Consider the following 27,900-nt stretch of genomic DNA (forward strand, 5'->3'; position numbering starts at 1 on the left):
CTAAGTACAAAATCGAGAGAGGCTAAAAATCACCTCTTTTTACCTTCTCTCGATCAGAAACTTAGAAAAAAAACGGAAAAAAAAAAAAAAAAAATTTGGATTTTTTCTAAGTACAAAATCGATAGTGGCTAAAAATCACCTCTTTTTCCTTCTCTCGACAGACACTTAGAAAAAAAACTGAAAAAAAAAAAAAAAAATTTGGATTTTTTCTAAGTACAAAATCGAGAGAGGCTAAAAATCACCTCTTTTTCCTTCTCTCGATCAGACACTTAGAAAAAAAAATGAAAAAAAAAAAAAAAAATTGGATTTTTTCTAAGTACAAAATCGAGAGTGGCTAAAAATCACCTCTTTTTCTTTCTCTCGATCAGACACTTAGAAAAAAACGGAAAAAAAAAAAAAAAAAAAATTGGATTTTTTCTAAGTACAAAATCGAGAGTGGCTAAAAATCACCTCTTTTTCCTTCTCTCGATCAGACACTTATAAAAAAAAATGAAAAAAAAAAAAAAAAATTGGATTTTTTCTAAGTACAAAATCAAGAGAGGCTAAAAATCACCTCTTTTTCCTTCTCTCGATCAGACACTTAGAAAAAAAACGGAAAAAAAAAAATAAAAATTTGGATTTTTTCTAAGTACAAAATCGAGAGAGGCTAAAAATCACCTCTTTTTCCTTCTCTCGATCAGACACTTAGAAAAAAAACTGAAAAAAAAAAAAAAAAATTTTTGATTTTTTCTAAGTACAAAATCGAGAGAGGCTAAAAATCACCTCTTTTTCCTTCTCTCGATCAGACACTTAGAAAAAAAACGGAAAAAAAAAAATAAAAATTTGGATTTTTTCTAAGTACAAAATCGAGAGAGGCTAAAAATCACCTCTTTTTCCTTCTCTCGATCAGACACTTAGAAAAAAAAAAAAAAAAAAAAAATTGGATTTTTTCTAAGTACAAAATCAAGAGAGGCTAAAAATCACCTCTTTTTCCTTCTCTCGATCAGACACTTAGAAAAAAAACGGAAAAAAAAAAAAAAAAATTTGGATTTTTTCTAAGTACAAAATCGAGAGTGGCTAAAAATCACCTCATTTTCCTTCTCTCGATCAGACACTTAGAAAAAAAACTGAAAAAAAAAAAAAAATTTGGATTTTTTCTAAGTACAAAATCGAGAGAGGCTAAAAATCACCTCTTTTTCCTTCTCTCGATCAGACACTTAGAAAAAAAACTGAAAAAAAATTAAAAAAAATGTGGATTTTTTCTAAGTACAAAATCGAGAGAGGCTAAAAATCACCTCTTTTTCCTTCTCTCGATCAGACACTTAGAAAAAAAACTGAAAAAAAAATAAAAAATTTGGATTTTTTCTAAGTACAAAATCGAGAGAGGCTAAAAATCACCTCTTTTTCCTTCTCTCGATCAGACACTTAGAAAAAAAACGGAAAAAAAAAAAAAAAAAATTGGATTTTTTCTAAGTACAAAATCGAGAGAGGCTAAAAATCACCTCTTTTTCCTTCTCTCGATCAGACACTTAGAAAAAAAACGGAAAAAAAAAAAAAATAATTTTGGATTTTTTCTAAGTACAAAATCGAGAGAGGCTAAAAATCACCTCTTTTTCCTTCTCTTGATCAGACACTTAGAAAAAAAACTGAAAAAAAAAAAAAAATTTGATTTTTTCTAAGTACAAAATCGAGAGAGGCTAAAAATCACCTCTTTTTCCTTCTCTCGATCAGACACTTAGAAAAAAAACGGAAAAAAAAAAAAAAAAAATTTGGATTTTTTCTAAGTACAAAATCGAGAGAGGCTAAAAATCTCCTCTTTTTCCTTCTCTCGATCAGACACTTAGAAAAAAAACTGAAAAAAAAAAATACAAATTTGGATTTTTTGTAAGTACAAAATCGAGAGAGGCTAAAAATCACCTCATTTTACCTTCTCTCGATCAGACACTTAGAAAAAAAACTGAAAAAAAAAATAAAAAATTGGATTTTTTCTAAGTACAAAATCGAGAGAGGCTAAAAATCACCTCTTTTTACCTTCTCTCGATCAGACACTTAGAAAAAAAAACGGAAAAAAAAAAAAAAATTTGGATTTTTTGTAAGTACAAAATCGAGAGAGGCTAAAAATCACCTCATTTTAACTTCTCTCGATCAGACACTTAGAAAAAAAACTGAAAAAAAACAAAACAATTTGGATTTTTTTCTAAGTACAAAATCGAGAGAGGCTAAAAATCACCTCAATTTACCTTCTCTCGATCAGACACTTAGAAAAAAAACTGAAAAAAAACAAAAAAAATTGGATTTTTTTCTAAGTACAAAATCGAGAGAGGCTAAAAATCACCTCTTTTTTACCTTCTCTCGATCAGACACTTAGAAAAAAAACGGGAAAAAAAAAAAAAATTGGATTTTTTCTAAGTACAAAATCGAGAGAGGCTAAAAATCACCTCATTTTACCTTCTCTCGATCAGACACTTAGAAAAAAAACTGAAAAAAAAAATAAAAATTTGGATTTTTTCTAAGTACAAAATCGAGAGAGGCTAAAAATCACCTCTTTTTACCTTCTCTCGATCAGACACTTAGAAAAAAAACGGAAAAAAAAAAAAAAAAATTTGGATTTTTTCTAAGTACAAAATCGAGAGAGGCTAAAAATCACCTCTTTTTACCTTCTCTCGATCAGACACTTAGAAAAAAAACGGAAAAAAAAAAAAAAAAATTTGGATTTTTTCTAAGTACAAAATCGAGAGAGGCTAAAAATCACCTCATTTTACCTTCTCTCGATCAGACACTTAGAAAAAAAACTGAAAGAAAAAAAAAAAAAATTGGATTTTTTCTAAGTACAAAATCGAGAAAGGCTAAAAATCACCTCTTTTTACCTTCTCTCGATCAGACACTTAGAAAAAAAACGGAAAAAAAAAAATACAAATTTGGATTTTTTGTAAGTACAAAATCGAGAGAGGCTAAAAATCACCTCATTTTACCTTCTCTCGATCAGACACTTAGAAAAAAAACTGAAAAAAAAAATAAAACATTTGGATTTTTTCTAAGTACAAAATCGAGAGAGGCTAAAAATCACCTCTTTTTACCTTCTCTCGATCAGACACTTAGAAAAAAAACGGAAAAAAAAAAAAAAAATTTGGATTTTTTCTAAGTACAAAATCGAGAGAGGCTAAAAATCACCTCATTTTACCTTCTCTCGATCAGACACTTAGAAAAAAAACTGAAAAAAAAAAATAAAAATTTGGATTTTTTCTAAGTACAAAATCGAGAGAGGCTAAAAATCACCTCTTTTTACCTTCTCTCGATCAGAAACTTAGAAAAAAAACGGAAAAAAAAAAAAAAAAAAATTGGATTTTTTCTTAGTACAAAATCGAGAGTGGCTAAAAATCACCTCTTTTTCCTTCTCTCGATCAGACACTTAGAAAAAAAACTGAAAAAAAAAAAAAAAAATTTGGATTTTTTCTAAGTACAAAATCGAGAGAGGCTAAAAATCACCTCTTTTTCCTTCTCTCGATCAGACACTTAGAAAAAAAAATGAAAAAAAAAAAAAAAAATTGGATTTTTTCTAAGTACAAAATCGAGAGTGGCTAAAAATCACCTCTTTTTCCTTCTCTCGATCAGACACTTAGAAAAAAACGGAAAAAAAAAAAAAAAAAAAATTGGATTTTTTCTAAGTACAAAATCGAGAGAGGCTAAAAATCACCTCTTTTTCCTTCTCTCGATCAGACACTTAGAAAAAAAAAAGAAAAAAAAAAAAAAAAATTGGATTTTTTCTAAGTACAAAATCGAGAGTGGCTAAAAATCACCTCTTTTTCCTTCTCTCGATCAGACACTTAGAAAAAAACGGAAAAAAAAAAAAAAAAAAAATTGGATTTTTTCTAAGTACAAAATCGAGAGTGGCTAAAAATCACCTCTTTTTCCTTCTCTCGATCAGACACTTATAAAAAAAAAAAAAAAAAAAAAAAAAAAATTGGATTTTTTCTAAGTACAAAATCGAGAGAGGCTAAAAATCACCTCTTTTTCCTTCTCTCGATCAGACACTTAGAAAAAAAAAAAAAAAAAAAAAAAAAAATTGGATTTTTTCTAAGTACAAAATCGAGAGAGGCTAAAAATCACCTCTTTTTCCTTCTCTCGATCAGACACTTAGAAAAAAAACGGAAAAAAAAAAAAAAAAAATTTGGATTTTTTCTAAGTACAAAATCGAGAGAGGCTAAAAATCACCTCTTTTTCCTTCTCTCGATCAGACACTTAGAAAAAAAACGGAAAAAAAAAAAAAAAAAATTGGGATTTTTTCTAAGTACAAAATCGAGAGTGGCTAAAAATCACCTCTTTTTCCTTCTCTCGATCAGACACTTAGAAAAAAAACGGAAAAAAAAAAATACAAATTTGGATTTTTTGTAAGTACAAAATCGAGAGAGGCTAAAAATCACCTCATTTTACCTTCTCTCGATCAGACACTTAGAAAAAAAACTGAAAAAAAAAAAAAAAAAATGGATTTTTTCTAAGTACAAAATCGAGAGAGGCTAAAAATCACCTCTTTTTACCTTCTCTCGATCAGAAACTTAGAAAAAAAACGGAAAAAAAAAAAAAAAAAAATTGGATTTTTTCTTAGTACAAAATCGAGAGTGGCTAAAAATCACCTCATTTTACCTTCTCTCGATCAGACACTTAGAAAAAAAACTGAAAGAAAAAAAAAAAAAAATGGATTTTTTCTAAGTACAAAATCGAGAAAGGCTAAAAATCACCTCTTTTTACCTTCTCTCGATCAGAAACTTAGAAAAAAAACGGAAAAAAAAAAAAAAAAAAATTGGATTTTTTCTTAGTACAAAATCGAGAGTGGCTAAAAATCACCTCATTTTACCTTCTCTCGATCAGACACTTAGAAAAAAAACTGAAAGAAAAAAAAAAAAAAATGGATTTTTTCTAAGTACAAAATCGAGAAAGGCTAAAAATCACCTCTTTTTACCTTCTCTCGATCAGACACTTAGAAAAAAAACTGAAAAAAAAAATAAAACATTTGGATTTTTTCTAAGTACAAAATCGAGAGAGGCTAAAAATCACCTCTTTTTACCTTCTCTCGATCAGACACTTAGAAAAAAAACGGAAAAAAAAAAAAAAAATTTGGATTTTTTCTAAGTACAAAATCGAGAGAGGCTAAAAATCACCTCATTTTACCTTCTCTCGATCAGACACTTAGAAAAAAAACTGAAAAAAAAAAATAAAAATTTGGATTTTTTCTAAGTACAAAATCGAGAGAGGCTAAAAATCACCTCTTTTTACCTTCTCTCGATCAGACACTTAGAAAAAAAACAAAAAAAAAAAAAAAAAAATTGGATTTTTTCTAAGTACAAAATCGAGAGAGGCTAAAAATCACCTCTTTTTACCTTCTCTCGATCAGAAACTTAGAAAAAAAACGGAAAAAAAAAAAAAAAAAATTGGATTTTTTCTTAGTACAAAATCGAGAGAGGCTAAAAATCACCTTTTTACCTTCTCTCGATCAGACACTTAGAAAAAAAACAAAACAAAAAAAAAAAAAATTGGATTTTTTCTAAGTACAAAATCGAGAGAGGCTAAAAATCACCTCTTTTTACTTTCTCTCGATCAGAAACTTAGAAAAAAAACGGAAAAAAAAAAAAAAAAAAATTGGATTTTTTCTTAGTACAAAATCGAGAGTGGCTAAAAATCACCTCATTTTACCTTCTCTCGATCAGACACTTAGAAAAAAAACTGAAAGAAAAAAAAAAAAAAATGGATTTTTTCTAAGTACAAAATCGAGAAAGGCTAAAAATCACCTCTTTTTACCTTCTCTCGATCAGACACTTAGAAAAAAAACGGAAAAAAAAAAATACAAATTTGGATTTTTTGTAAGTACAAAATCGAGAGAGGCTAAAAATCACCTCATTTTACCTTCTCTCGATCAGACACTTAGAAAAAAAACTGAAAAAAAAAATAAAACATTTGGATTTTTTCTAAGTACAAAATCGAGAGAGGCTAAAAATCACCTCTTTTTACCTTCTCTCGATCAGACACTTAGAAAAAAAACAAAAAAAAAAAAAAAAAAATTGGATTTTTTCTAAGTACAAAATCGAGAGAGGCTAAAAATCACCTCTTTTTACCTTCTCTCGATCAGAAACTTAGAAAAAAAACGGAAAAAAAAAAAAAAAAAAATTGGATTTTTTCTTAGTACAAAATCGAGAGTGGCTAAAAATCACCTCTTTTTCCTTCTCTCGATCAGACACTTAGAAAAAAAACTGAAAAAAAAAAAAAAAAATTTGGATTTTTTCTAAGTACAAAATCGAGAGAGGCTAAAAATCACCTCTTTTTCCTTCTCTCGATCAGACACTTAGAAAAAAAAATGAAAAAAAAAAAAAAAAATTGGATTTTTTCTAAGTACAAAATCGAGAGTGGCTAAAAATCACCTCTTTTTCCTTCTCTCGATCAGACACTTAGAAAAAAACGGAAAAAAAAAAAAAAAAAAAATTGGATTTTTTCTAAGTACAAAATCGAGAGAGGCTAAAAATCACCTCTTTTTCCTTCTCTCGATCAGACACTTAGAAAAAAAAAAGAAAAAAAAAAAAAAAAATTGGATTTTTTCTAAGTACAAAATCGAGAGTGGCTAAAAATCACCTCTTTTTCCTTCTCTCGATCAGACACTTAGAAAAAAACGGAAAAAAAAAAAAAAAAAAAATTGGATTTTTTTTAAGTACAAAATCGAGAGTGGCTAAAAATCACCTCTTTTTCCTTCTCTCGATCAGAAACTTATAAAAAAAAAAAAAAAAAAAAAAAAAAAATTGGATTTTTTCTAAGTACAAAATCGAGAGAGGCTAAAAATCACCTCTTTTTCCTTCTCTCGATCAGACACTTAGAAAAAAAAAAAAAAAAAAAAAAAAAAATTGGATTTTTTCTAAGTACAAAATCGAGAGAGGCTAAAAATCACCTCTTTTTCCTTCTCTCGATCAGACACTTAGAAAAAAAACGGAAAAAAAAAAAAAAAAAATTGGGATTTTTTCTAAGTACAAAATCGAGAGTGGCTAAAAATCACCTCTTTTTCCTTCTCTCGATCAGACACTTAGAAAAAAAACGGAAAAAAAAAAATACAAATTTGGATTTTTTGTAAGTACAAAATCGAGAGAGGCTAAAAATCATCCTCATTTTACCTTCTCTCGATCAGACACTTAGAAAAAAAACTGAAAAAAAAAAAAAAAAAATGGATTTTTTCTAAGTACAAAATCGAGAGAGGCTAAAAATCACCTCATTTTACCTTCTCTCGATCAGACACTTAGAAAAAAAACTGAAAGAAAAAAAAAAAAAATTGGATTTTTTCTAAGTACAAAATCGAGAAAGGCTAAAAATCACCTCTTTTTACCTTCTCTCGATCAGACACTTAGAAAAAAAACGGAAAAAAAAAATACAAATTTGGATTTTTTGTAAGTACAAAATCGAGAGAGGCTAAAAATCACCTCATTTTACCTTCTCTCGATCAGACACTTAGAAAAAAAACTGAAAGAAAAAAAAAAAAAATTGGATTTTTTCTAAGTACAAAATCGAGAAAGGCTAAAAATCACCTCTTTTTACCTTCTCTCGATCAGACACTTAGAAAAAAAACGGAAAAAAAAAAATACAAATTTGGATTTTTTGTAAGTACAAAATCGAGAGAGGCTAAAAATCACCTCATTTTACCTTCTCTCGATCAGACACTTAGAAAAAAAACTGAAAAAAAAAATAAAACATTTGGATTTTTTCTAAGTACAAAATCGAGAGAGGCTAAAAATCACCTCTTTTTACCTTCTCTCGATCAGACACTTAGAAAAAAAACGGAAAAAAAAAAAAAAAATTTGGATTTTTTCTAAGTACAAAATCGAGAGAGGCTAAAAATCACCTCATTTTACCTTCTCTCGATCAGACACTTAGAAAAAAAACTGAAAAAAAAAAATAAAAATTTGGATTTTTTCTAAGTACAAAATCGAGAGAGGCTAAAAATCACCTCTTTTTACCTTCTCTCGATCAGACACTTAGAAAAAAAACAAAAAAAAAAAAAAAAAAATTGGATTTTTTCTAAGTACAAAATCGAGAGAGGCTAAAAATCACCTCTTTTTACCTTCTCTCGATCAGAAACTTAGAAAAAAAACGGAAAAAAAAAAAAAAAAAAATTGGATTTTTTCTTAGTACAAAATCGAGAGTGGCTAAAAATCACCTCTTTTTCCTTCTCTCGATCAGACACTTAGAAAAAAAACTGAAAAAAAAAAAAAAAAATTTGGATTTTTTCTAAGTACAAAATCGAGAGAGGCTAAAAATCACCTCTTTTTCCTTCTCTCGATCAGACACTTAGAAAAAAAAATGAAAAAAAAAAAAAAAAATTGGATTTTTTCTAAGTACAAAATCGAGAGTGGCTAAAAATCACCTCTTTTTCCTTCTCTCGATCAGACACTTAGAAAAAAACGGAAAAAAAAAAAAAAAAAAAATTGGATTTTTTCTAAGTACAAAATCGAGAGAGGCTAAAAATCACCTCTTTTTCCTTCTCTCGATCAGACACTTAGAAAAAAAAAAGAAAAAAAAAAAAAAAAATTGGATTTTTTCTAAGTACAAAATCGAGAGTGGCTAAAAATCACCTCTTTTTCCTTCTCTCGATCAGACACTTAGAAAAAAACGGAAAAAAAAAAAAAAAAAAAATTGGATTTTTTCTAAGTACAAAATCGAGAGTGGCTAAAAATCACCTCTTTTTCCTTCTCTCGATCAGACACTTATAAAAAAAAAAAAAAAAAAAAAAAAAAAATTGGATTTTTTCTAAGTACAAAATCGAGAGAGGCTAAAAATCACCTCTTTTTCCTTCTCTCGATCAGACACTTAGAAAAAAAAAAAAAAAAAAAAAAAAAAATTGGATTTTTTCTAAGTACAAAATCGAGAGAGGCTAAAAATCACCTCTTTTTCCTTCTCTCGATCAGACACTTAGAAAAAAAACGGAAAAAAAAAAAAAAAAAATTTGGATTTTTTCTAAGTACAAAATCGAGAGAGGCTAAAAATCACCTCTTTTTCCTTCTCTCGATCAGACACTTAGAAAAAAAACGGAAAAAAAAAAAAAAAAAATTGGGATTTTTTCTAAGTACAAAATCGAGAGTGGCTAAAAATCACCTCTTTTTCCTTCTCTCGATCAGACACTTAGAAAAAAAACGGAAAAAAAAAAATACAAATTTGGATTTTTTGTAAGTACAAAATCGAGAGAGGCTAAAAATCACCTCATTTTACCTTCTCTCGATCAGACACTTAGAAAAAAAACTGAAAAAAAAAAAAAAAAAATGGATTTTTTCTAAGTACAAAATCGAGAGAGGCTAAAAATCACCTCATTTTACCTTCTCTCGATCAGACACTTAGAAAAAAAACTGAAAGAAAAAAAAAAAAAATTGGATTTTTTCTAAGTACAAAATCGAGAAAGGCTAAAAATCACCTCTTTTTACCTTCTCTCGATCAGACACTTAGAAAAAAAACGGAAAAAAAAAATACAAATTTGGATTTTTTGTAAGTACAAAATCGAGAGAGGCTAAAAATCACCTCATTTTACCTTCTCTCGATCAGACACTTAGAAAAAAAACTGAAAAAAAAAATAAAACATTTGGATTTTTTCTAAGTACAAAATCGAGAGAGGCTAAAAATCACCTCTTTTTACCTTCTCTCGATCAGACACTTAGAAAAAAAACGGAAAAAAAAAAAAAAAATTTGGATTTTTTCTAAGTACAAAATCGAGAGAGGCTAAAAATCACCTCATTTTACCTTCTCTCGATCAGACACTTAGAAAAAAAACTGAAAAAAAAAAATAAAAATTTGGATTTTTTCTAAGTACAAAATCGAGAGAGGCTAAAAATCACCTCTTTTTACCTTCTCTCGATCAGACACTTAGAAAAAAAACGGAAAAAAAAAAAAAAAAATTGGATTTTTTCTAAGTACAAAATCGAGAGAGGCTAAAAATCACCTCTTTTTACCTTCTCTCGATCAGAAACTTAGAAAAAAAACGGAAAAAAAAAAAAAAAAAATTTGGATTTTTTCTAAGTACAAAATCGATAGTGGCTAAAAATCACCTCTTTTTCCTTCTCTCGATCAGACACTTAGAAAAAAAACTGAAAAAAAAAAAAAAAATTTGGATTTTTTCTAAGTACAAAATCGAGAGAGGCTAAAAATCACCTCTTTTTCCTTCTCTCGATCAGACACTTAGAAAAAAAATGAAAAAAAAAAAAAAAAATTGGATTTTTTCTAAGTACAAAATCGAGAGTGGCTAAAAATCACCTCTTTTTCCTTCTCTCGATCAGACACTTAGAAAAAAACGGAAAAAAAAAAAAAAATTGGATTTTTTCTAAGTACAAAATCGAGAGTGGCTAAAAATCACCTCTTTTTCCTTCTCTCGATCAGACACTTATAAAAAAAAATGAAAAAAAAAAAAAAAAAATTGGATTTTTTCTAAGTACAAAATCAAGAGAGGCTAAAAATCACCTCTTTTTCCTTCTCTCGATCAGACACTTAGAAAAAAAACGGAAAAAAAAAATAAATAAATTTGGATTTTTTCTAAGTACAAAATCGAGAGAGGCTAAAAATCACCTCTTTTTCCTTCTCTCGATCAGACACTTAGAAAAAAAACTGAAAAAAAAAAAAAAAAAATTTTGATTTTTTCTAAGTACAAATTCGAGAGAGGCTAAAAATCACCTCTTTTTCCTTCTCTCGATCAGACACTTAGAAAAAAAAAATAAATAAAAAAATTGGATTTTTTCTAAGTACAAAATCAAGAGAGGCTAAAAATCACCTCTTTTTCCTTCTCTCGATCAGACACTAAGAAAAAAAACGGAAAAATAAAAAAAAAATTTGGATTTTTTCTAAGTACAAAATCGAGAGTGGCTAAAACACCTCATTTTCCTTCTCTCGATCAGACACTTAGAAAAAAAACTGAAAAAAAAAAAAAAATTTGGATTTTTTCTAAGTACAAAATCGAGAGAGGCTAAAAATCACCTCTTTTTCCTTCTCTCGATCAGACACTTAGAAAAAAAACTGAAAAAAAATTAAAAAAAATGTGGATTTTTTCTAAGTACAAAATCGAGAGAGGCTAAAAATCACCTCTTTTTCCTTCTCTCGATCAGACACTTAGAAAAAAAACTGAAAAAAAAATAAAAAATTTGGATTTTTTCTAAGTACAAAATCGAGAGAGGCTAAAAATCACCTCTTTTTCCTTCTCTCGATCAGACACTTAGAAAAAAAACGGAAAAAAAAAAAAAAAAAAATTGGATTTTTTCTAAGTACAAAATCGAGAGAGGCTAAAAATCACCTCTTTTTCCTTCTCTCGATCAGACACTTAGAAAAAAAACGGAAAAAAAAAAAAAATAATTGGATTTTTTCTAAGTACAAAATCGAGAGTGGCTAAAAATCACCTCTTTTTCCTTCTCTCGATCAGACACTTAGAAAAAAACGGAAAAAAAAAAAAAAAAAAAATTGGATTTTTTCTAAGTACAAAATCGAGAGAGGCTAAAGATCACCTCTTTTTCCTTCTCTCGATCAGACACTTAGAAAAAAAAAAGAAAAAAAAAAAAAAAAATTGGATTTTTTTCTAAGTACAAAATCGAGAGTGGCTAAAAATCACCTCTTTTTCCTTCTCTCGATCAGACACTTAGAAAAAAACGGAAAAAAAAAAAAAAAAAAAATTGGATTTTTTCTAAGTACAAAATCGAGAGTGGCTAAAAATCACCTCTTTTTCCTTCTCTCGATCAGACACTTATAAAAAAAAAAAAAAAAAAAAAAAAAAAATTGGATTTTTTCTAAGTACAAAATCAAGAGAGGCTAAAAATCACCTCTTTTTCCTTCTCTCGATCAGACACTTAGAAAAAAAACGGAAAAAAAAAATAAATACATTTGGATTTTTTCTAAGTACAAAATCGAGAGAGGCTAAAAATCACCTCTTTTTCCTTCTCTCGATCAGACACTTAGAAAAAAAACTGAAAAAAAAAAAAAAAATTTTAGATTTTTTCTAAGTACAAAATCGAGAGAGGCTAAAAATCACCTCTTTTTCCTTCTCTCGATCAGACACTTAGAAAAAAAACGGAAAAAAAAAAATAAAAATTTGGATTTTTTCTAAGTACAAAATCGAGAGAGGCTAAAAATCACCTCTTTTTCCTTCTCTCGATCAGACACTTAGAAAAAAAAAAAAAAAAAAAAAAAAAAAATTGGATTTTTTCTAAGTACAAAATCGAGAGAGGCTAAAAATCACCTCTTTTTCCTTCTCTCGATCAGACACTTAGAAAAAAAACGGAAAAAAAAAAAAAAAAAATTTGGATTTTTTCTAAGTACAAAATCGAGAGAGGCTAAAAATCACCTCTTTTTCCTTCTCTCGATCAGACACTTAGAAAAAAAACGGAAAAAAAAAAATACAAATTTGGATTTTTTGTAAGTACAAAATCGAGAGAGGCTAAAAATCACCTCATTTTACCTTCTCTCGATCAGACACTTAGAAAAAAAACTGAAAGAAAAAAAAAAAAAATTGGATTTTTTCTAAGTACAAAATCGAGAAAGGCTAAAAATCACCTCTTTTTACCTTCTCTCGATCAGACACTTAGAAAAAAAACGGAAAAAAAAAATACAAATTTGGATTTTTTGTAAGTACAAAATCGAGAGAGGCTAAAAATCACCTCATTTTACCTTCTCTCGATCAGACACTTAGAAAAAAAACTGAAAAAAAAAATAAAACATTTGGATTTTTTCTAAGTACAAAATCGAGAGAGGCTAAAAATCACCTCTTTTTACCTTCTCTCGATCAGACACTTAGAAAAAAAACGGAAAAAAAAAAAAAAAATTTGGATTTTTTCTAAGTACAAAATCGAGAGAGGCTAAAAATCACCTCATTTTACCTTCTCTCGATCAGACACTTAGAAAAAAAACTGAAAAAAAAAAATAAAAATTTGGATTTTTTCTAAGTACAAAATCGAGAGAGGCTAAAAATCACCTCTTTTTACCTTCTCTCGATCAGACACTTAGAAAAAAAACGGAAAAAAAAAAAAAAAAAATTGGATTTTTTCTAAGTACAAAATCGAGAGAGGCTAAAAATCACCTCTTTTTACCTTCTCTCGATCAGAAACTTAGAAAAAAAACGGAAAAAAAAAAAATAAAAAATTGGATTTTTTCTAAGTACAAAATCGAGAGAGGCTAAAAATCACCTCATTTTACCTTCTCTCGATCAGACACTTAGAAAAAAAACTGAAAAAAAAAAATAAAAATTTGGATTTTTTCTAAGTACAAAATCGAGAGAGGCTAAAAATCACCTCTTTTTACCTTCTCTCGATCAGACACTTAGAAAAAAAACGGAAAAAAAAAAAAAAAAAATTGGATTTTTTCTAAGTACAAAATCGAGAGAGGCTAAAAATCACCTCTTTTTACCTTCTCTCGATCAGAAACTTAGAAAAAAAACGGAAAAAAAAAAAAAAAAAATTTGGATTTTTTCTAAGTACAAAATCGATAGTGGCTAAAAATCACCTCTTTTTCCTTCTCTCGATCAGACACTTAGAAAAAAAACTGAAAAAAAAAAAAAAAATTTGGATTTTTTCTAAGTACAAAATCGAGAGAGGCTAAAAATCACCTCTTTTTCCTTCTCTCGATCAGACACTTAGAAAAAAAAAAGAAAAAAAAAAAAAAAATTGGATTTTTTCTAAGTACAAAATCGAGAGTGGCTAAAAATCACCTCTTTTTCCTTCTCTCGATCAGACACTTAGAAAAAAACGGAAAAAAAAATAAAAATTGGATTTTTTCTAAGTACAAAATCGAGAGTGGCTAAAAATCACCTCTTTTTCCTTCTCTCGATCAGACACTTATAAAAAAAAATGAAAAAAAAAAAAAAAAAATTGGATTTTTTCTAAGTACAAAATCAAGAGAGGCTAAAAATCACCTCTTTTTCCTTCTCTCGATCAGACACTTAGAAAAAAAACGGAAAAAAAAAATAAATAAATTTGGATTTTTTCTAAGTACAAAATCGAGAGAGGCTAAAAATCACCTCTTTTTCCTTCTCTCGATCAGACACTTAGAAAAAAAACTGAAAAAAAAAAAAAAAAATTTTTGATTTTTTCTAAGTACAAAATCGAGAGAGGCTAAAAATCACCTCTTTTTCCTTCTCTCGATCAGACACTTAGAAAAAAAACGGAAAAAAAAAAATAAAAATTTGGATTTTTTCTAAGTACAAAATCGAGAGAGGCTAAAAATCACCTCTTTTTCCTTCTCTCGATCAGACACTTAGAAAAAAAAAATAAAAAAAAAATTGGATTTTTTCTAAGTACAAAATCAAGAGAGGCTAAAAATCACCTCTTTTTCCTTCTCTCGATCAGACACTAAGAAAAAAAACGGAAAAAAAAAAAAAAAAATTTGGATTTTTTCTAAGTACAAAATCGAGAGTGGCTAAAAATCACCTCATTTTCCTTCTCTCGATCAGACACTTAGAAAAAAAACTGAAAAAAAAAAAAAAATTTGGATTTTTTCTAAGTACAAAATCGAGAGAGGCTAAAAATCACCTCTTTTTCCTTCTCTCGATCAGACACTTAGAAAAAAAACTGAAAAAAAATTAAAAAAAATGTGGATTTTTTCTAAGTACAAAATCGAGAGAGGCTAAAAATCACCTCTTTTTCCTTCTCTCGATCAGACACTTAGAAAAAAAACTGAAAAAAAAATAAAAAATTTGGATTTTTTCTAAGTACAAAATCGAGAGAGGCTAAAAATCACCTCTTTTTCCTTCTCTCGATCAGACACTTAGAAAAAAAACGGAAAAAAAAAAAAAAAAAAATTGGATTTTTTCTAAGTACAAAATCGAGAGAGGCTAAAAATCACCTCTTTTTCCTTCTCTCGATCAGACACTTAGAAAAAAAACGGAAAAAAAAAAAAAAAATTGGATTTTTTCTAAGTACAAAATCGAGAGTGGCTAAAAATCACCTCTTTTTCCTTCTCTCGATCAGACACTTAGAAAAAAACGGAAAAAAAAAAAAAAAAAAAATTGGATTTTTTCTAAGTACAAAATCGAGAGAGGCTAAAGATCACCTCTTTTTCCTTCTCTCGATCAGACACTTAGAAAAAAAAAAGAAAAAAAAAAAAAAAAATTGGATTTTTTTCTAAGTACAAAATCGAGAGTGGCTAAAAATCACCTCTTTTTCCTTCTCTCGATCAGACACTTAGAAAAAAACGGAAAAAAAAAAAAAAAAAAATTGGATTTTTTCTAAGTACAAAATCGAGAGTGGCTAAAAATCACCTCTTTTTCCTTCTCTCGATCAGACACTTATAAAAAAAAAAAAAAAAAAAAAAAAAATTGGATTTTTTCTAAGTACAAAATCAAGAGAGGCTAAAAATCACCTCTTTTTCCTTCTCTCGATCAGACACTTAGAAAAAAAACTGAAAAAAAAAATAAATACATTTGGATTTTTTCTAAGTACAAAATCGAGAGAGGCTAAAAATCACCTCTTTTTCCTTCTCTCGATCAGACACTTAGAAAAAAAACTGAAAAAAAAAAAAAAAAATTTTAGATTTTTTCTAAGTACAAAATCGAGAGAGGCTAAAAATCACCTCTTTTTCCTTCTCTCGATCAGACACTTAGAAAAAAAACAGAAAAAAAAAAAAAAAAATTTGGATTTTTTCTAAGTACAAAATCGAGAGAGGCTAAAAATCACCTCTTTTTCCTTCTCTCGATCAGACACTTAGAAAAAAAACGGAAAAAAAAAAATACAAATTTGGATTTTTTGTAAGTACAAAATCGAGAGAGGCTAAAAATCACCTCATTTTACCTTCTCTCGATCAGACACTTAGAAAAAAAACTGAAAAAAAAAAAAAAAAAATGGATTTTTTCTAAGTACAAAATCGAGAGAGGCTAAAAATCACCTCATTTTACCTTCTCTCGATCAGACACTTAGAAAAAAAACTGAAAGAAAAAAAAAAAAATTGGATTTTTTCTAAGTACAAAATCGAGAAAGGCTAAAAATCACCTCTTTTTACCTTCTCTCGATCAGACACTTAGAAAAAAAACGGAAAAAAAAAATACAAATTTGGATTTTTTGTAAGTACAAAATCGAGAGAGGCTAAAAATCACCTCATTTTACCTTCTCTCGATCAGACACTTAGAAAAAAACTGAAAAAAAAAATAAAACATTTGGATTTTTTCTAAGTACAAAATCGAGAGAGGCTAAAAATCACCTCTTTTTACCTTCTCTCGATCAGACACTTAGAAAAAAAACGGAAAAAAAAAAAAAAAATTGGATTTTTTCTAAGTACAAAATCGAGAGAGGCTAAAAATCACCTCATTTTACCTTCTCTCGATCAGACACTTAGAAAAAAAACTGAAAAAAAAAAATAAAAATTTGGATTTTTTCTAAGTACAAAATCGAGAGAGGCTAAAAATCACCTCTTTTTACCTTCTCTCGATCAGACACTTAGAAAAAAAACGGAAAAAAAAAAAAAAAAAATTGGATTTTTTCTAAGTACAAAATCGAGAGAGGCTAAAAATCACCTCTTTTTACCTTCTCTCGATCAGAAACTTAGAAAAAAAACGGAAAAAAAAAAAATAAAAAATTGGATTTTTTCTAAGTACAAAATCGAGAGAGGCTAAAAATCACCTCATTTTACCTTCTCTCGATCAGACACTTAGAAAAAAAACTGAAAAAAAAAAATAAAAATTTGGATTTTTTCTAAGTACAAAATCGAGAGAGGCTAAAAATCACCTCTTTTTACCTTCTCTCGATCAGACACTTAGAAAAAAAACGGAAAAAAAAAAAAAAAAAAAATGGATTTTTTCTAAGTACAAAATCGAGAGAGGCTAAAAATCACCTCTTTTTACCTTCTCTCGATCAGAAACTTAGAAAAAAAACGGAAAAAAAAAAAAAAAAATTTGGATTTTTTCTAAGTACAAAATCGATAGTGGCTAAAAATCACCTCTTTTTCCTTCTCTCGATCAGACACTTAGAAAAAAAACTGAAAAAAAAAAAAAAAATTTGGATTTTTTCTAAGTACAAAATCGAGAGAGGCTAAAAATCACCTCTTTTTCCTTCTCTCGATCAGACACTTAGAAAAAAAAATGAAAAAAAAAAAAAAAAATTGGATTTTTTCTAAGTACAAAATCGAGAGTGGCTAAAAATCACCTCTTTTTCCTTCTCTCGATCAGACACTTAGAAAAAAACGGAAAAAAAAAAAAAAAATTGGATTTTTTCTAAGTACAAAATCAAGAGAGGCTAAAAATCACCTCTTTTTCTTTCTCTCGATCAGACACTTAGAAAAAAAACGGAAAAAAAAAAACAAATAAATTTGGATTTTTTCTAAGTACAAAATCGAGAGAGGCTAAAAATCACCTCTTTTTCCTTCTCTCGATCAGACACTTAGAAAAAAAACTGAAAAAAAAAAAAAAAATTTTTGATTTTTTCTAAGTACAAAATCGAGAGAGGCTAAAAATCACCTCTTTTTCCTTCTCTCGATCAGACACTTAGAAAAAAAACGGAAAAAAAAAAATAAAAATTTGGATTTTTTCTAAGTACAAAATCGAGAGAGGCTAAAAATCACCTCTTTTTCCTTCTCTCGATCAGACACTTAGAAAAAAAAAAAAAAAAAAAAATTGGATTTTTTCTAAGTACAAAATCAAGAGAGGCTAAAATCACCTCTTTTTCCTTCTCTCGATCAGACACTAAGAAAAAAAACGGAAAAAAAAAAAAAAAAATTTGGATTTTTTCTAAGTACAAAATCGAGAGTGGCTAAAAATCACCTCATTTTCCTTCTCTCGATCAGACACTTAGAAAAAAAACTGAAAAAAAAAAAAAATTTGGATTTTTTCTAAGTACAAAATCGAGAGAGGCTAAAAATCACCTCTTTTTCCTTCTCTCGATCAGACACTTAGAAAAAAAACTGAAAAAAAATTAAAAAAAATGTGGATTTTTTCTAAGTACAAAATCGAGAGAGGCTAAAAATCACCTCTTTTTCCTTCTCTCGATCAGACACTTAGAAAAAAAACTGAAAAAAAAATAAAAAATTTGGATTTTTTCTAAGTACAAAATCGAGAGAGGCTAAAAATCACCTCTTTTTCCTTCTCTCGATCAGACACTTAGAAAAAAAACGGAAAAAAAAAAAAAAAAAATTGGATTTTTTCTAAGTACAAAATCGAGAGAGGCTAAAAATCACCTCTTTTTCCTTCTCTCGATCAGACACTTAGAAAAAAAACGGAAAAAAAAAAAAAAAAATTGGATTTTTTCTAAGTACAAAATCGAGAGTGGCTAAAAATCACCTCTTTTTCCTTCTCTCGATCAGACACTTAGAAAAAAAACGGAAAAAAAAAAAAAAAAAAAATTGGATTTTTTCTAAGTACAAAATCGAGAGAGGCTAAAGATCACCTCTTTTTCCTTCTCTCGATCAGACACTTAGAAAAAAAAAAGAAAAAAAAAAAAAAAAATTGGATTTTTTTCTAAGTACAAAATCGAGAGTGGCTAAAAATCACCTCTTTTTCCTTCTCTCGATCAGACACTTAGAAAAAAACGGAAAAAAAAAAAAAAAAAAATTGGATTTTTTCTAAGTACAAAATCGAGAGTGGCTAAAAATCACCTCTTTTTCCTTCTCTCGATCAGACACTTAGAAAAAAAACTGAAAAAAAAATAAATACATTTGGATTTTTTCTAAGTACAAAATCGAGAGAGGCTAAAAATCACCTCTTTTTCCTTCTCTCGATCAGACACTTAGAAAAAAAACTGAAAAAAAAAAAAAAAAATTTTAGATTTTTTTCTAAGTACAAAATCGAGAGAGGCTAAAAATCACCTCTTTTTCCTTCTCTCGATCAGACACTTAGAAAAAAAACGGAAAAAAAAAAAAAAAAAATTTGGATTTTTTATTAGTACAAAATCGAGAGAGGCTAAAAATCACCTCTTTTTCCTTCTCTCGATCAGACACTTAGAAAAAAAACGGAAAAAAAAAATACAAATTTGGATTTTTTGTAAGTACAAAATCGAGAGAGGCTAAAAATAACCTCATTTTACCTTCTCTCGATCAGACACTTAGAAAAAAAACTGAAAAAAAAAAAAAAAAAATGGATTTTTTCTAAGTACAAAATCGAGAGAGGCTAAAAATCACCTCATTTTACCTTCTCTCGATCAGACACTTAGAAAAAAAACTGAAAGAAAAAAAAAAAAAATTGGATTTTTTCTAAGTACAAAATCGAGAAAGGCTAAAAATCACCTCTTTTTACCTTCTCTCGATCAGACACTTAGAAAAAAAACGGAAAAAAAAAATACAAATTTGGATTTTTTGTAAGTACAAAATCGAGAGAGGCTAAAAATCACCTCATTTTACCTTCTCTCGATCAGACACTTAGAAAAAAAACTGAAAAAAAAATAAAACATTTGGATTTTTTCTAAGTACAAAATCGAGAGAGGCTAAAAATCACCTCTTTTTACCTTCTCTCGATCAGACACTTAGAAAAAAAACGGAAAAAAAAAAAAAAATTTGGATTTTTTCTAAGTACAAAATCGAGAGAGGCTAAAAATCACCTAATTTTACCTTCTCTCGATCAGACACTTAGAAAAAAAACTGAAAAAAAAAAATAAAAATTTGGATTTTTTCTAAGTACAAAATCGAGAGAGGCTAAAAATCACCTCTTTTTACCTTCTCTCGATCAGACACTTAGAAAAAAAACGGAAAAAAAAAAAAAAAAAATTGGATTTTTTCTAAGTACAAAATCGAGAGAGGCTAAAATCACCTCTTTTTACCTTCTCTCGATCAGAAACTTAGAAAAAAAACGGAAAAAAAAAAAATAAAAAATTGGATTTTTTCTAAGTACAAAATCGAGAGAGGCTAAAAATCACCTCATTTTACCTTCTCTCGATCAGACACTTAGAAAAAAAACTGAAAAAAAAAATAAAAATTTGGATTTTTTCTAAGTACAAAATCGAGAGAGGCTAAAAATCACCTCTTTTTACCTTCTCTCGATCAGACACTTAGAAAAAAACGGAAAAAAAAAAAAAAAAAATGGATTTTTTCTAAGTACAAAATCGAGAGAGGCTAAAATCACCTCTTTTTTACCTTCTCTCGATCAGAAACTTAGAAAAAAAACGGAAAAAAAAAAAAAAAAAATTTGGATTTTTTCTAAGTACAAAATCGATAGTGGCTAAAAATCACCTCTTTTTCCTTCTCTCGATCAGACACTTAGAAAAAAAACTGAAAAAAAAAAAAAAAATTTGGATTTTTTCTAAGTGCAAAATCGGGAGAGGCTAAAAATCACCTCTTTTTCCTTCTCTCGATCAGACACTTAGAAAAAAAAATGAAAAAAAAAAAAAAAAATTGGATTTTTTCTAAGTACAAAATCGAGAGTGGCTAAAAATCACCTCTTTTTCCTTCTCTCGATCAGACACTTAGAAAAAAACGGAAAAAAAAAAAAAAATTGGATTTTTTCTAAGTACAAAATCGAGAGTGGCTAAAAATCACCTCTTTTTCCTTCTCTCGATCAGACACTTATAAAAAAAAATGAAAAAAAAAAAAAAAAAATTGGATTTTTTCTAAGTACAAAATCAAGAGAGGCTAAAAATCACCTCTTTTTCCTTCTCTCGATCAGACACTTAGAAAAAAAACGGAAAAAAAAAATAAATAAATTTGGATTTTTTCTAAGTACAAAATCGAGAGAGGCTAAAAATCACCTCTTTTTCCTTCTCTCGATCAGACACTTAGAAAAAAAACTGAAAAAAAAAAAAAAAATTTTTGATTTTTTCTAAGTACAAAATCGAGAGAGGCTAAAAATCACCTCTTTTTCCTTCTCTCGATCAGACACTTAGAAAAAAAACGGAAAAAAAAAAATAAAAATTTGGATTTTTTCTAAGTACAAAATCGAGAGAGGCTAAAAATCACCTCTTTTTCCTTCTCTCGATCAGACACTTAGAAAAAAAAAATAAAAAAAAAATTGGATTTTTTCTAAGTACAAAATCAAGAGAGGCTAAAAATCACCTCTTTTTCCTTCTCTCGATCAGACACTAAGAAAAAAACGGAAAAAAAAAAAAAAAAATTTGGATTTTTTCTAAGTACAAAATCGAGAGTGGCTAAAAATCACCTCATTTTCCTTCTCTCGATCAGACACTTAGAAAAAAAACTGAAAAAAAAAAAAAATTTGGATTTTTTCTAAGTACAAAATCGAGAGAGGCTAAAAATCACCTCTTTTTCCTTCTCTCGATCAGACACTTAGAAAAAAAACTGAAAAAAAATTAAAAAAAATGTGGATTTTTTCTAAGTACAAAATCGAGAGAGGCTAAAAATCACCTCTTTTTCCTTCTCTCGATCAGACACTTAGAAAAAAAACTGAAAAAAAATAAAAAATTTGGATTTTTTCTAAGTACAAAATCGAGAGAGGCTAAAAATCACCTCTTTTTCCTTCTCTCGATCAGACACTTAGAAAAAAAACGGGAAAAAAAAAAAAAAAAATTGGATTTTTTCTAAGTACAAAATCGAGAGAGGCTAAAAATCACCTCTTTTTCCTTCTCTCGATCAGACACTTAGAAAAAAAACGGAAAAAAAAAAAAAAAAATTGGATTTTTTCTAAGTACAAAATCGAGAGTGGCTAAAAATCACCTCTTTTTCCTTCTCTCGATCAGACACTTAGAAAAAAACGGAAAAAAAAAAAAAAAAAAAATTGGATTTTTTCTAAGTACAAAATCGAGAGAGGCTAAAGATCACCTCTTTTTCCTTCTCTCGATCAGACACTTAGAAAAAAAAAAGAAAAAAAAAAAAAATTGGATTTTTTTCTAAGTACAAAATCGAGAGTGGCTAAAAATCACCTCTTTTTCCTTCTCTCGATCAGACACTTAGAAAAAAACGGAAAAAAAAAAAAAAAAAAAATTGGATTTTTTCTAAGTACAAAATCGAGAGTGGCTAAAAATCACCTCTTTTTCCTTCTCTCGATCAGACACTTATAAAAAAAAAAAAAAAAAAAAAAAAAAAATTGGATTTTTTCTAAGTACAAAATCAAGAGAGGCTAAAAATCACCTCTTTTTCCTTCTCTCGATCAGACACTTAGAAAAAAAACTGAAAAAAAAAATAAATACATTTGGATTTTTTCTAAGTACAAAATCGAGAGAGGCTAAAAATCACCTCTTTTTCCTTCTCTCGATCAGACACTTAGAAAAAAAACTGAAAAAAAAAAAAAAAAATTTTAGATTTTTTCTAAGTACAAAATCGAGAGAGGCTAAAAATCACCTCTTTTTCCTTCTCTCGATCAGACACTTAGAAAAAAAACGGAAAAAAAAAATAAAAATTTGGATTTTTTCTAAGTACAAAATCGAGAGAGGCTAAAAATCACCTCTTTTTCCTTCTCTCGATCAGACACTTAGAAAAAAAAAAAAAAAAAAAAAAAAAAAATTGGATTTTTTCTAAGTACAAAATCGAGAGAGGCTAAAAATCACCTCTTTTTCCTTCTCTCGATCAGACACTTAGAAAAAAAACGGAAAAAAAAAAAAAAAAAATTTGGATTTTTTCTAAGTACAAAATCGAGAGAGGCTAAAAATCACCTCTTTTTCCTTCTCTCGATCAGACACTTAGAAAAAAAACGGAAAAAAAAAAATACAAATTTGGATTTTTTGTAAGTACAAAATCGAGAGAGGCTAAAAATCACCTCATTTTACCTTCTCTCGATCAGACACTTAGAAAAAAAACTGAAAAAAAAAAAAAAATAATGGATTTTTTCTAAGTACAAAATCGAGAGAGGCTAAAAATCACCTCATTTTACCTTCTCTCGATCAGACACTTAGAAAAAAAACTGAAAGAAAAAAAAAAAAATTGGATTTTTTCTAAGTACAAAATCGAGAAAGGCTAAAAATCACCTCTTTTTACCTTCTCTCGATCAGACACTTAGAAAAAAAACGGAAAAAAAAAATACAAATTTGGATTTTTTGTAAGTACAAAATCGAGAGAGGCTAAAAATCACCTCATTTTACCTTCTCTCGATCAGACACTTAGAAAAAAAACTGAAAAAAAAAATAAAACATTTGGATTTTTTCTAAGTACAAAATCGAGAGAGGCTAAAAATCACCTCTTTTTACCTTCTCTCGATCAGACACTTAGAAAAAAAACGGAAAAAAAAAAAAAAAATTGGATTTTTTCTAAGTACAAAATCGAGAGAGGCTAAAAATCACCTCATTTTACCTTCTCTCGATCAGACACTTAGAAAAAAAACTGAAAAAAAAAAATAAAAATTTGGATTTTTTCTAAGTACAAAATCGAGAGAGGCTAAAAATCACCTCTTTTTACCTTCTCTCGATCAGACACTTAGAAAAAAAACGGAAAAAAAAAAAAAAAAAATTGGATTTTTTCTAAGTACAAAATCGAGAGAGGCTAAAAATCACCTCTTTTTACCTTCTCTCGATCAGAAACTTAGAAAAAAAACGGAAAAAAAAAAAATAAAAAATTGGATTTTTTCTAAGTACAAAATCGAGAGAGGCTAAAAATCACCTCATTTTACCTTCTCTCGATCAGACACTTAGAAAAAAAACTGAAAAAAAAAAATAAAAATTTGGATTTTTTCTAAGTACAAAATCGAGAGAGGCTAAAAATCACCTCTTTTTACCTTCTCTCGATCAGACACTTAGAAAAAAAACGGAAAAAAAAAAAAAAAAAATTGGATTTTTTCTAAGTACAAAATCGAGAGAGGCTAAAAATCACCTCTTTTTACCTTCTCTCGATCAGAAACTTAGAAAAAAAACGGAAAAAAAAAAAAAAAAAATTTGGATTTTTTCTAAGTACAAAATCGATAGTGGCTAAAAATCACCTCTTTTTCCTTCTCTCGATCAGACACTTAGAAAAAAAACTGAAAAAAAAAAAAAAAATTTGGATTTTTTCTAAGTACAAAATCGAGAGAGGCTAAAAATCACCTCTTTTTCCTTCTCTCTATCAGACACTTAGAAAAAAAAATGAAAAAAAAAAAAAAAAATTGGATTTTTTCTAAGTACAAAATCGAGAGTGGCTAAAAATCACCTCTTTTTCCTTCTCTCGATCAGACACTTAGAAAAAAACGGAAAAAAAAAAAAAAATTGGATTTTTTCTAAGTACAAAATCGAGAGTGGCTAAAAATCACCTCTTTTTCCTTCTCTCGATCAGACACTTATAAAAAAAAATGAAAAAAAAAAAAAAAAAATTGGATTTTTTCTAAGTACAAAATCAAGAGAGGCTAAAAATCACCTCTTTTTCCTTCTCTCGATCAGACACTTAGAAAAAAAACGGAAAAAAAAAATAAATAAATTTGGATTTTTTCTAAGTACAAAATCGAGAGAGGCTAAAAATCACCTCTTTTTCCTTCTCTCGATCAGACACTTAGAAAAAAAACTGAAAAAAAAAAAAAAAAATTTTTGATTTTTTCTAAGTACAAAATCGAGAGAGGCTAAAAATCACCTCTTTTTCCTTCTCTCGATCAGACACTTAGAAAAAAAACGGAAAAAAAAAAATAAAAATTTGGATTTTTTCTAAGTACAAAATCGAGAGAGGCTAAAAATCACCTCTTTTTCCTTCTCTCGATCAGACACTTAGAAAAAAAAAATAAAAAAAAAAATTGGATTTTTTCTAAGTACAAAATCAAGAGAGGCTAAAAATCACCTCTTTTTCCTTCTCTCGATCAGACACTAAGAAAAAAAACGGAAAAAAAAAAAAAAAAATTTGGATTTTTTCTAAGTACAAAATCGAGAGTGGCTAAAAATCACCTCATTTTCCTTCTCTCGATCAGACACTTAGAAAAAAAACTGAAAAAAAAAAAAAAATTTGGATTTTTTCTAAGTACAAAATCGAGAGAGGCTAAAAATCACCTCTTTTTCCTTCTCTCGATCAGACACTTAGAAAAAAAACTGAAAAAAAATTAAAAAAAATGTGGATTTTTTCTAAGTACAAAATCGAGAGAGGCTAAAAATCACCTCTTTTTCCTTCTCTCGATCAGACACTTAGAAAAAAAACTGAAAAAAAAATAAAAAATTTGGATTTTTTCTAAGTACAAAATCGAGAGAGGCTAAAAATCACCTCTTTTTCCTTCTCTCGATCAGACACTTAGAAAAAAAACGGAAAAAAAAAAAAAAAAAATTGGATTTTTTCTAAGTACAAAATCGAGAGAGGCTAAAAATCACCTCTTTTTCCTTCTCTCGATCAGACACTTAGAAAAAAAACGGAAAAAAAAAAAAAAAAATTGGATTTTTTCTAAGTACAAAATCGAGAGTGGCTAAAAATCACCTCTTTTTCCTTCTCTTGATCAGACACTTAGAAAAAAACGGAAAAAAAAAAAAAAAAAAATTGGATTTTTTCTAAGTACAAAATCGAGAGAGGCTAAAGATCACCTCTTTTTCCTTCTCTCGATCAGACACTTAGAAAAAAAAAAGAAAAAAAAAAAAAAAATTGGATTTTTTTCTAAGTACAAAATCGAGAGTGGCTAAAAATCAGCTCTTTTTCCTTCTCTCGATCAGACACTTAGAAAAAAACGGAAAAAAAAAAAAAAAAAAAATTGGATTTTTTCTAAGTACAAAATCGAGAGTGGCTAAAAATCACCTCTTTTTCCTTCTCTCGATCAGACACTTATAAAAAAAAAAAAAAAAAAAAAAAAAAAATTGGATTTTTTCTAAGTACAAAATCAAGAGAGGCTAAAAATCACCTCTTTTTCCTTCTCTCGATCAGACACTTAGAAAAAAAACGGAAAAAAAAAATAAATACATTTGGATTTTTTCTAAGTACAAAATCGAGAGAGGCTAAAAATCACCTCTTTTTCCTTCTCTCGATCAGACACTTAGAAAAAAAACTGAAAAAAAAAAAAAAAAATTTTAGATTTTTTCTAAGTACAAAATCGAGAGAGGCTAAAAATCACCTCTTTTTCCTTCTCTCGATCAGACACTTAGAAAAAAAACGGAAAAAAAAAATAAAAATTTGGATTTTTTCTAAGTACAAAATCGAGAGAGGCTAAAAATCACCTCTTTTTCCTTCTCTCGATCAGACACTTAGAAAAAAAAAAAAAAAAAAAAAAAAAAAATTGGATTTTTTTCTAAGTACAAAATCGAGAGAGGCTAAAAATCACCTCTTTTTCCTTCTCTCGATCAGACACTTAGAAAAAAAACGGAAAAAAAAAAAAAAAAAAATTTGGATTTTTTCTAAGTACAAAATCGAGAGAGGCTAAAAATCACCTCTTTTTCCTTCTCTCGATCAGACACTTAGAAAAAAAACGGAAAAAAAAAAATACAAATTTGGATTTTTTCTAAGTACAAAATCAAGAGAGGCTAAAAATCACCTCTTTTTCCTTCTCTCGATCAGACACTTAGAAAAAAAACGGAAAAAAAAAATAAATAAATTTGGATTTTTTCTAAGTACAAAATCGAGAGAGGCTAAAAATCACCTCTTTTTCCTTCTCTCGATCAGACACTTAGAAAAAAAACTGAAAAAAAAAAAAAAAAATTTTTGATTTTTTCTAAGTACAAAATCGAGAGAGGCTAAAAATCACCTCTTTTTCCTTCTCTCGATCAGACACTTAGAAAAAAAACGGAAAAAAAAAAATAAAAATTTGGATTTTTTCTAAGTACAAAATCGAGAGAGGCTAAAAATCACCTCTTTTTCCTTCTCTCGATCAGACACTTAGAAAAAAAAAATAAAAAAAAAAATTGGATTTTTTCTAAGTACAAAATCAAGAGAGGCTAAAAATCACCTCTTTTTCCTTCTCTCGATCAGACACTAAGAAAAAAAACGGAAAAAAAAAAAAAAAAATTTGGATTTTTTCTAAGTACAAAATCGAGAGTGGCTAAAAATCACCTCATTTTCCTTCTCTCGATCAGACACTTAGAAAAAAAACTGAAAAAAAAAAAAAAATTTGGATTTTTTCTAAGTACAAAATCGAGAGAGGCTAAAAATCACCTCTTTTTCCTTCTCTCGATCAGACACTTAGAAAAAAAACTGAAAAAAAATTAAAAAAAATGTGGATTTTTTCTAAGTACAAAATCGAGAGAGGCTAAAAATCACCTCTTTTTCCTTCTCTCGATCAGACACTTAGAAAAAAAACTGAAAAAAAAATAAAAAATTTGGATTTTTTCTAAGTACAAAATCGAGAGAGGCTAAAAATCACCTCTTTTTCCTTCTCTCGATCAGACACTTAGAAAAAAAACGGAAAAAAAAAAAAAAAAAATTGGATTTTTTCTAAGTACAAAATCGAGAGAGGCTAAAAATCACCTCTTTTTCCTTCTCTCGATCAGACACTTAGAAAAAAAACGGAAAAAAAAAAAAAAAAATTGGATTTTTTCTAAGTACAAAATCGAGAGTGGCTAAAAATCACCTCTTTTTCCTTCTCTTGATCAGACACTTAGAAAAAAACGGAAAAAAAAAAAAAAAAAAAATTGGATTTTTTCTAAGTACAAAATCGAGAGAGGCTAAAGATCACCTCTTTTTCCTTCTCTCGATCAGACACTTAGAAAAAAAAAAGAAAAAAAAAAAAAAAATTGGATTTTTTTCTAAGTACAAAATCGAGAGTGGCTAAAAATCAGCTCTTTTTCCTTCTCTCGATCAGACACTTAGAAAAAAACGGAAAAAAAAAAAAAAAAAAAATTGGATTTTTTCTAAGTACAAAATCGAGAGTGGCTAAAAATCACCTCTTTTTCCTTCTCTCGATCAGACACTTATAAAAAAAAAAAAAAAAAAAAAAAAAAAATTGGATTTTTTCTAAGTACAAAATCAAGAGAGGCTAAAAATCACCTCTTTTTCCTTCTCTCGATCAGACACTTAGAAAAAAAACGGAAAAAAAAAATAAATACATTTGGATTTTTTCTAAGTACAAAATCGAGAGAGGCTAAAATCACCTCTTTTTCCTTCTCTCGATCAGACACTTAGAAAAAAAACTGAAAAAAAAAAAAAAAAATTTTAGATTTTTTCTAAGTACAAAATCGAGAGAGGCTAAAAATCACCTCTTTTTCCTTCTCTCGATCAGAC

The sequence above is a fragment of the Entelurus aequoreus genome, linkage group LG13 (genome assembly GCF_033978785.1).
Source record: "Entelurus aequoreus isolate RoL-2023_Sb linkage group LG13, RoL_Eaeq_v1.1, whole genome shotgun sequence".
Lineage (NCBI taxonomy): Eukaryota > Metazoa > Chordata > Actinopteri > Syngnathiformes > Syngnathidae > Entelurus > Entelurus aequoreus.